The sequence below is a fragment of the Pteropus alecto genome, unplaced genomic scaffold, assembly GCF_000325575.1.
Source record: "Pteropus alecto unplaced genomic scaffold, ASM32557v1 scaffold3, whole genome shotgun sequence".
Taxonomy (NCBI): domain Eukaryota; kingdom Metazoa; phylum Chordata; class Mammalia; order Chiroptera; family Pteropodidae; genus Pteropus; species Pteropus alecto.
Genome location: NW_006442484.1, coordinates 54,366,561 through 54,374,695, shown reverse-complemented (window position 1 = coordinate 54,374,695; position 8,135 = coordinate 54,366,561). Strand labels below are relative to the sequence as shown.

General features: G+C 33.1%; 1 pseudogene; it reads left to right on the top strand.

Annotated features, from left to right (window-relative positions):
• Window positions 1-7,735, top strand: part of LOC102896225 — an 82,742-nt pseudogene extending 75,007 nt beyond the window's left edge.
• The last annotated feature ends 400 nt before the right edge of the window (window positions 7,736-8,135 follow it).

Below are 8,135 nucleotides of genomic sequence, written 5' to 3'. Positions count from 1 at the left end.
TTTTCGTCTCACAAATGAATGAGATTTTTTTTCCTTTTGTGTGTGTGTGTGTGTGTGTGTGTGTGTGTGTGTGTGTGTGTGTGTGTGTGTGTTAGGCACAACACAGCACTTGGCTGTTTTCACTATCCCCCAGTGCCCATCCCATTTCGTTTGTTAGTTTCTCTGGAAAAAACAAACAAATTATTTTAGTATCAGAATCTTTCATATCTTCACTGCATGTGGAAGAGGGAGACTTAAAAGGGTTTCTTTGTCTCTTCCAAATTCTATTCTTGACGTGATGGACTTAGTTTAGCCCCAAATATAATTGGAATAATTACTGTAGAATTACAATTCAATATGAGGGAACTATCTCTTATTTATTAATAATATAGGCTTAAATTGGCAGGACAATCTTTTTCTTATTTGCCTGGCCTATGATCTTATTCTCTTTACATTTTATGTTGTCAAAGACAAAATGCACCATTGAGAGAGACTTTATTGTCTATTGCAATAGAGAGACCATATCAGATCTGAAGATTAAAATGTTGTAGTAGGATGATTTTGTCTTAGACTTTTATAGGGAGTATAGAAAACTTACAGGTGGAGTGATTTAGAGTTGTGATTGTTTTACAATCAGGGAAAGACTCTATCAGCTGAATGGAGAAGATTTCTCTCTTTGTCTAGCTCTTTTCAGAGGGACAAACAGTTCCAATCTCAATTAATTATTTTTGAGACAAAGAGTAAAAATTCAGAAGGTCTCGTTTCAGATATTCCAGGGAACCGTCTGCAAGTCTTACAAAAGTCAGTAAAAGAACAGACAGTGAGTCTTATCTAAGTCTTATGGGGAAGAGTGGTTCTTTATGGTAAATTGTTTCCTTGAACACAAAATGCTGGGAAGATTTCAAAAAACAAAAATGTAGAGAAATTTTTTAACAATCACTTTTCTGGACAACTAGAGCTTAGGTAAAGTTTAACATTGTCAATTTTTTACATTTGAGTTCTAAATCCTTGGCATAAATAAATTTATATTCATCACTTCTTCCAATGTACTGCTTGTTTTACAAAACTGAGTCTTCATGCTTTTTACGTATGGGGAATCTGTCAAAATAGTTGTCTATTCATCTTAGATTATTCTTGTATATCAGTTAAATTTTATAGGATAATATAAATCTCAAATAAGATAGAAAGTTTAAACTTTTCCACCTCTCAGGAATTTTTACATTTTAATAATATTAGAAACCAAAGAAAATAAGAAATAAATTTTGACAGATTGTTAATTCAGGAAAACTAGGAGATGAAGTTCTTCAGAAATTTATCAGAAGAATACCAGAAAATTATTTATAAGAGAGTTAAAATGTCTTACTTCCATTATCCCCAAACTAGTCTAGATGGGTCTTGGAATTACTATTATTATTTACAATTAGAATGCCTTAGGTTTTATGCTTCTTTTGAAAACCTAAATAATTTAATAAAAAAAAATTGCATCTACCATCATATCTTTCACAATAAATATGCGTAACATAGTGGTAGATACTTGGAAAACATAACTATTCCTTTATGTAAACCATCAAAACATAAGAATGCCTAAACTCTGTACACCGAGACTTGTATTGAACAAATAAATATCTGCTAAGTATTCTAATTTAGCTTTTTTAAAGTAATAAATCATTTTACTGGAGGAAGAAATATAATTTTTATAGATTAGAATAATGTAGACTTTATCACATATACAAATTAACATTTTAGAAATGCACTTGGTCTTGGAAAGAGTTCAGTTTTCTTCCACAGTGTTTTGCATTTCTCCACATAAATTTATAATGATCAGACCATTGTGACATTCTTTAAATTCAAAATGATTTTCAACTATTAATAAATCTTAACAGCTCTATGATGAAACTAATATTAAGAAGTGTGATAAAGAAGGCTCATGAACCACCTAGTTCTGGGAATCTACAAGAATTTACTATTACATAAAAATAAAGTTGCTATAGCAATGTGAAAGAGACATTGTATAATATAATTTCTTTGAATGTATATTACTGAAAATGTAGATATTCATTAGGTGTTTGTTTCTTACTGACATTAATACAAGTGGAAAGAATATGTCTAACATTTTTGTAAGTAATATATATTTTATGCCTGTAACTTTTCAAAATCTGAACTGATTTGAGAGCAGAGTTCTAAGATTTGAGATACTAGATAAATGGATAGTTAGCATATCTCTTAGCATAGTTCTCTGGACTATCAATAATTTCTGTAGTGCTCTATGCAGGAGTTGGAAAAAGATAATAAAATATTAACACTCCTAAGAGAACCTAAAATGCAAGAACTGGGTAGTTGATTGAAGAGATATGTGCATTATTTAGATAAAATCAAGCAGATGACAATGTAGATTTTTTTTATCTTTTGGTTAGGGTTATATAAATTTTAAAGCCTGACATATTTTAGCCCTGGTGGAATATTATCCAAATTCCATGCTTGCAAAGACTATGAAAAGACAGAGCTAAGATTATTACAATTTTTTTTTTTTTAATAAAAGCAGTTTTTGTCTATACTCAAGGAATATGAAACCCTTTGCTTGGAAGATTTAGGAGCAAGAAGGTCACACTATTTGAATATGCGATTGGGAATAAGAAAGAAAACTTGATAAGGCTGCTGAAGATTATCTCATTTTAAGCAAACTGCATATTTATGTTCTTGCTAAGTGAGTTTGTAAGAGAGAATTACATATTTTCAACCAAACAGACTAACATGGCATTTCATGTTTTCAGAAATATGTGAGTAAATAAGAGCATACACTGACAAGGTATATGATTATTTTAATTGAACTATTTCACTTACTTGTGCTGTTTTAGTCTGAGTTAGGCAGGGATAAATACCAAGCTTGAGGAGATCCACTTTTGCAATGGTACTGTGAGGAGCTCTGTGGACAAACTCCTCAACAAAACCTTTGACTGTTAAGACATTCACCATTAATTGGTAAAAATTATTTAAAAAACCCCAAAATTTCTGGAAGTTGTCCTAAGGACATACAGCAAATAAACATTTATTCAATAAAACCTGCAAAACTCAGTAAGAACCATAAGAGTATGTATCATTTGTGTTTGCAATAGACCCAAATATAATCTGCTTCCTATCCCGGTCCTCCACCACATTCTACTCAGCATGATAAAAACTCCACTGTAGGAGAGTATGACCAAGCAAATGAGGCTTTCTCTTTCCTAGATAGTGGGTATAATCCTGGAGCAAAATTCCTCTCCATCTGTGGACCAGTGAAACTAGAAAACAAGTTATCTATTTCTTCCAAGATACAATGATAGATATGATAACAGTTTTAAATATTCCTATTCCAAGAGAGAGAGAAGAAATAAAAAAGTCACTGGTCCCAAGCATATTCAAAACCCAACAGCCAAATTCTGGGAATAAAGTCTGGGAATAATACTTTGTTGCTCAGAAGTCTACTTAGAAGTCTGCCCTCTGGGCTCATAGTTCTACTGTCTAGGTTTATTGCACAGGCCTTTGTACTCAAGACAAGGATGCTACCTGAGTGTCAATATAACCCTGTTTCCTGCTGTAGAATTTTGGAAATCTGACAATATTATCTCTACTTCTTTTGTCCTGGCTCTATCCCTTTTCAGGCTAAGCTGGCAGTATTTCTACTGATACAACAGTCTCTGAAACTTGTGGGTCTCTTCTATATGTCATGGGGAGTGATACTATTACAAAAACGGGTCCTCCACAGATCTTCCTTAAATTATTCCATCTCTATTCTCCACAGACCTTTCTTGGATTATACCATCTCTATTCCTGGCTTCTGTTAAGATGGTTGAGTGGATTTATGAGTCACATACCTAATTTTTTCAATAAATGCTTGTCCAGCATTACATTTGGCCTATCCAGAGAATGCTTTCTTAATAGTGACTTTAATTTTAGTATCTTCTATAATCTGGATAGGCTGAGAATTTTCCAAATTATCAAATGCTTATTCCTTTTCTCGATTAATCCTGTTTTCATATTTTATGGTTAGCAACAAGAAGAATACAGATTACTTCTTCAACACTTCTCTTAAGTATCCTGGCTATCACTTACAAGTTCTGCTTTCTACACAAGTTAAGATAAAATTCAGCCACATTATCTGTGATTGTATAAAAATAATTATCTTTCTTACATTTTCCAATGACATTTTTTCTCATTTCTTTCTGAGCCCTTACAAGAACCCTTTTAATGTTCATATTTTTACCAATATTCTGTTCATGACTATATATTAAAAGTATTAAAGAAGAAATAATGTCGCTTTCTTCCCCTGTTGCCCTTGCTTTCATTTACCCATTGAGTAGATAAGGCCAGAAATGGAAATGAGCAACTCTTAAGTCTATCTTGTAATGAGAGAATCTTATTAGCAATCATTTCCAGGGAGGCCATATCCTGATGTTTCTAAGAGTTGGCAATGATTTTATATAATACCGAATAAAGAATTACTGGGAGCAGTGCTCTGTTTGAGGTGTTGATGTTTTCCTGTTGTGCTGAATTAAAACAAATCAATTTTGGAAATTTGAGTGCAGTAAAACTTACCTGATCTTAATTTCTTAGAATCTAATTCAGGGTAAGTGATACTCACTAGCTGATTCCATGGAATTTCCCATGAGTAACCTTGCTCCTCTGAGCCATGAAATAATAGTAGTTGTTTCACTTTGAGGGAAGTCAGTGAACCGAGAATAAGTTTACTTATTCTACATAGGACTGGCAGGAGTGTTTGAAATTATAAATAGTTTAATTTAATATCTGATCTGCAGTAAAATTTGATCTGCAGATTTAAATGTCATTATTTGTTGAAATTTCTGGTATATACATATACATACACAACTATGTATTTATATACATATGTAATATATATAAATAACATATAATGACTTATAGTATATATTTATTATATATCATCTGTAATTATATATATATATAATGTAATATATTATATATAAAATCAATTCCTAATTATTCATGCTTCTAAATGAATTATGCTTAAGTATTGGAAAAACACTTTCAATTAGTTGGCCTAAGGCATTTCATATGTTAATTGCTTGAAGAAAGATTTTTCAGAGTTTTTTCCCCAAGATTAATTTGTAAACTCTAATAAATTTTCTTAGTCTTAGCTCTGGCTCTTATGGACATAATTTTGTTTTTTTAAAAATGATTTAAGAATAATGATTTTATCTTATTATTTCTTCTGTAAAATGATAAGTACATTAATAAAAACTATTCATTAAAATAGGAAACAAAAATGATATTTTAAAAGAAAAATGAGCCCAGTATCCTACTGCTTAGAGATAATCAATTAAAAGCATTATATAATTTTTCAAACTTTTCACATATACACTCATGTGGCACTTTTTTCATAAAAATAAAATCATGTTTTCAACTTCTTTTTTCAATTTCTTTTTAAAAATTACCTTTCCATGTGAATTTTTATTAACCTATCACCTAACTATAATGACAACAGAGTATGACATTTTTAATGAATATAGCATAATATTTTACCATTAAACCAAGACTCTTGTTATTGTTTCTTTTCATGTTTCCTGATACCAGTTCTCACTTTTATTAACAAGTCGCCAGACATGGGCATTAGAAATAAGCAGGCTGAAGAGAAAGTTAGGCTGGGGTCTCTGATGCTGGAAGACAATGGATCTTGAGCAGGGTTAGGGAGCAAGATGGGAATAGTAGTGGAATCTGATTCCACTGCATAGACCAATGCAATATAAAAGTGAGGGAATATAGCAGGTAGTTCAAGGCCCTTTAACTTTCATTTCTGATTTCTGCTTCTCTTACGTTGAAAGTTGAGATACAAGACTGAGGTGAGGAGATACGATATGTGGAATATCCTACTCGATATGTAACAAATTAATGAAATACAAGAGTAAAAATCTTACACAGAAGAAGGCAGAAATATGCCTACTTTCCTTTCCTGCTCATCAAATCACATGTTGTAGTCTACCCTGCAAAGAGATGACAAAGCACGAGCTTATAGTATATCTAGTTTTTTTCTTTATTTTATTCATTTGTATATTTACAGAGATAAGGAGATAATTGTAAGCTTATAGTTTGGCTCTTTTACTGCGTTAGAATGCGCAGAGAACTTATTTATATATTGAGAGTAATTTATTCAATAGAGAAAAGGACTGTGACATAAAGACATTAATAATTGAGTTAACTAAAATCCAACTTTAGTTAATAGAGGACTTGCTATATGTAGAAAGACAAGTTATAATATATAAATAAAAACCAGAGCTTATACTACAGGACAATCTGAAGCTCTGTCTTTTGTGCACTATGTATTAGATGCTATAGATCATGGACAAAGTATTTAAAGAGTCATACTAGTTTCCTAAATAAAGTTAATTCAAAACTTCCCTTGAAGTTTTGCTGTATCTGAAGTCTGCTGTGTCTGAAATTAAAATATCTACTCCTGCTTTCTTTTGATTAATGTTATCATGGTACATTTTTCTCTATCTATGTACTTTTAATCTATATGTGTCTTTATATTTAAAGTGGCTTTCTTATAGACAACATATAGTGGAGTCATATTTTTTGATCCACTCTGACAGTCTCTGTCTTTTAATTGGTGTATTCAGACCATAGACATTCAAAGTTACTATTGATATACTTAGGTTGATATCTACTATATTCATTACTGTTTTCTTTTTGTCGCCCTTGTCCTTTGCTTCTACTTTTGTCTTCCACTCTTTTCTGCCCTTTGTGGTTTCAGTTGAGCATTACATGATTCCATTTTCTCTCCTTTCATTCTCTTTTTCAACTTTTTTAAGTGATTGCCCTAGAGCTGCAATATACATTCACAACTAACCCAAGTTCACTTTCAAATAGCACTTGACCATTTGACTACTTCATGGGCAGTGAGCATCCTCAATAACAAAATAATCCTAATTCTTTCCTCCTGTCCCTTGTATCATTGCTGTCATTTATTTCACTTATATATAAACATATATAAAGTTACATATATAAGCATGTATAAACAGACATAAGACATACACATAAGCATGCATAATCAAATACATTGCTAGTACTATTTTAAACTACTGTTATCTGTTACATCACTTAATACAAATAAGAATCAGGGGTGGGAGTCCTGGAGCGCGAAGAGTGCGGATGGTGAGGCGGCGGCCACAAAGTCATCGCCCATGCAGCTGACAGTGGTGTGCTGAGCAACCAGAACTGGAGCAGGGAGGGGCACGCTTAGCAAATCAGGATCCAGTGTCTGGTCTTTTGGAACAGGAATTCACATGAACTTTCCAGGACCGGCACCTGACAAGTCAAATGTTTATGATTTCAAAACCACCTGTGATCAAATGTACAATGATCTCTTTAGGAAAGACAAAGAACTCTCCACACAAAATGGCATTTTACATATGTTGGACAGAAATAAGAGAATCAAGTTCCAGCTAGAAAGATTCTAGAACTGCAAGAGCCTTTTCTACCTGCCTCTCACCTATGAGGAGAGAGTATACAAGCAGATGGTGGAAGATATGAATTCCAGAGAGCAGGAGACTTGCCAGCTGGTGCATTGGATTAACATGAACGTCCAGAACAACCACGAAGAGGCCACACTGGGAGTGTTCCTCATCTGTGAGCTCTGTGAGTGCATTCAGCACCGGAAGACGTGGAGAATGAGACTGATGAGCTGCTGCAGCAGTTTTAGCAGAAGAGTGGCAGGGCCTTTCTGTGCATCGTCTGCTCGTACTGACTTGGCCTGGGCCCAGTACACTGCCTATCGGGAAGCCATCTTTTTGAGCTTTCTTTTGTTAATATTTTTTTCTTTCTGATACTTGTTTGTACTTTTACGGCTTCCGCCAGTGGATGATAGCAGTACCCAAATAAACTATACATATGAAACGAGAAGATATACATAAATGCCAGATTGACAGCAATCACGTTTGTTTTTATCCCACTTTTACTTATGAGCGGAATATTGATTATAAAGATTTTTTTCTTTAACCAAAAAAGAAAAAGAACAGTTTATAGTACATTTCCCCCAATATATCTGTGTCTTTGTTGTGCATCCCTCCCCTCCTCCCCTACCTGGCTGGAATGTACAAATACCTGAATAAAGCAACAGGCTGTATCTTATTAGGGGAGAACCTGTA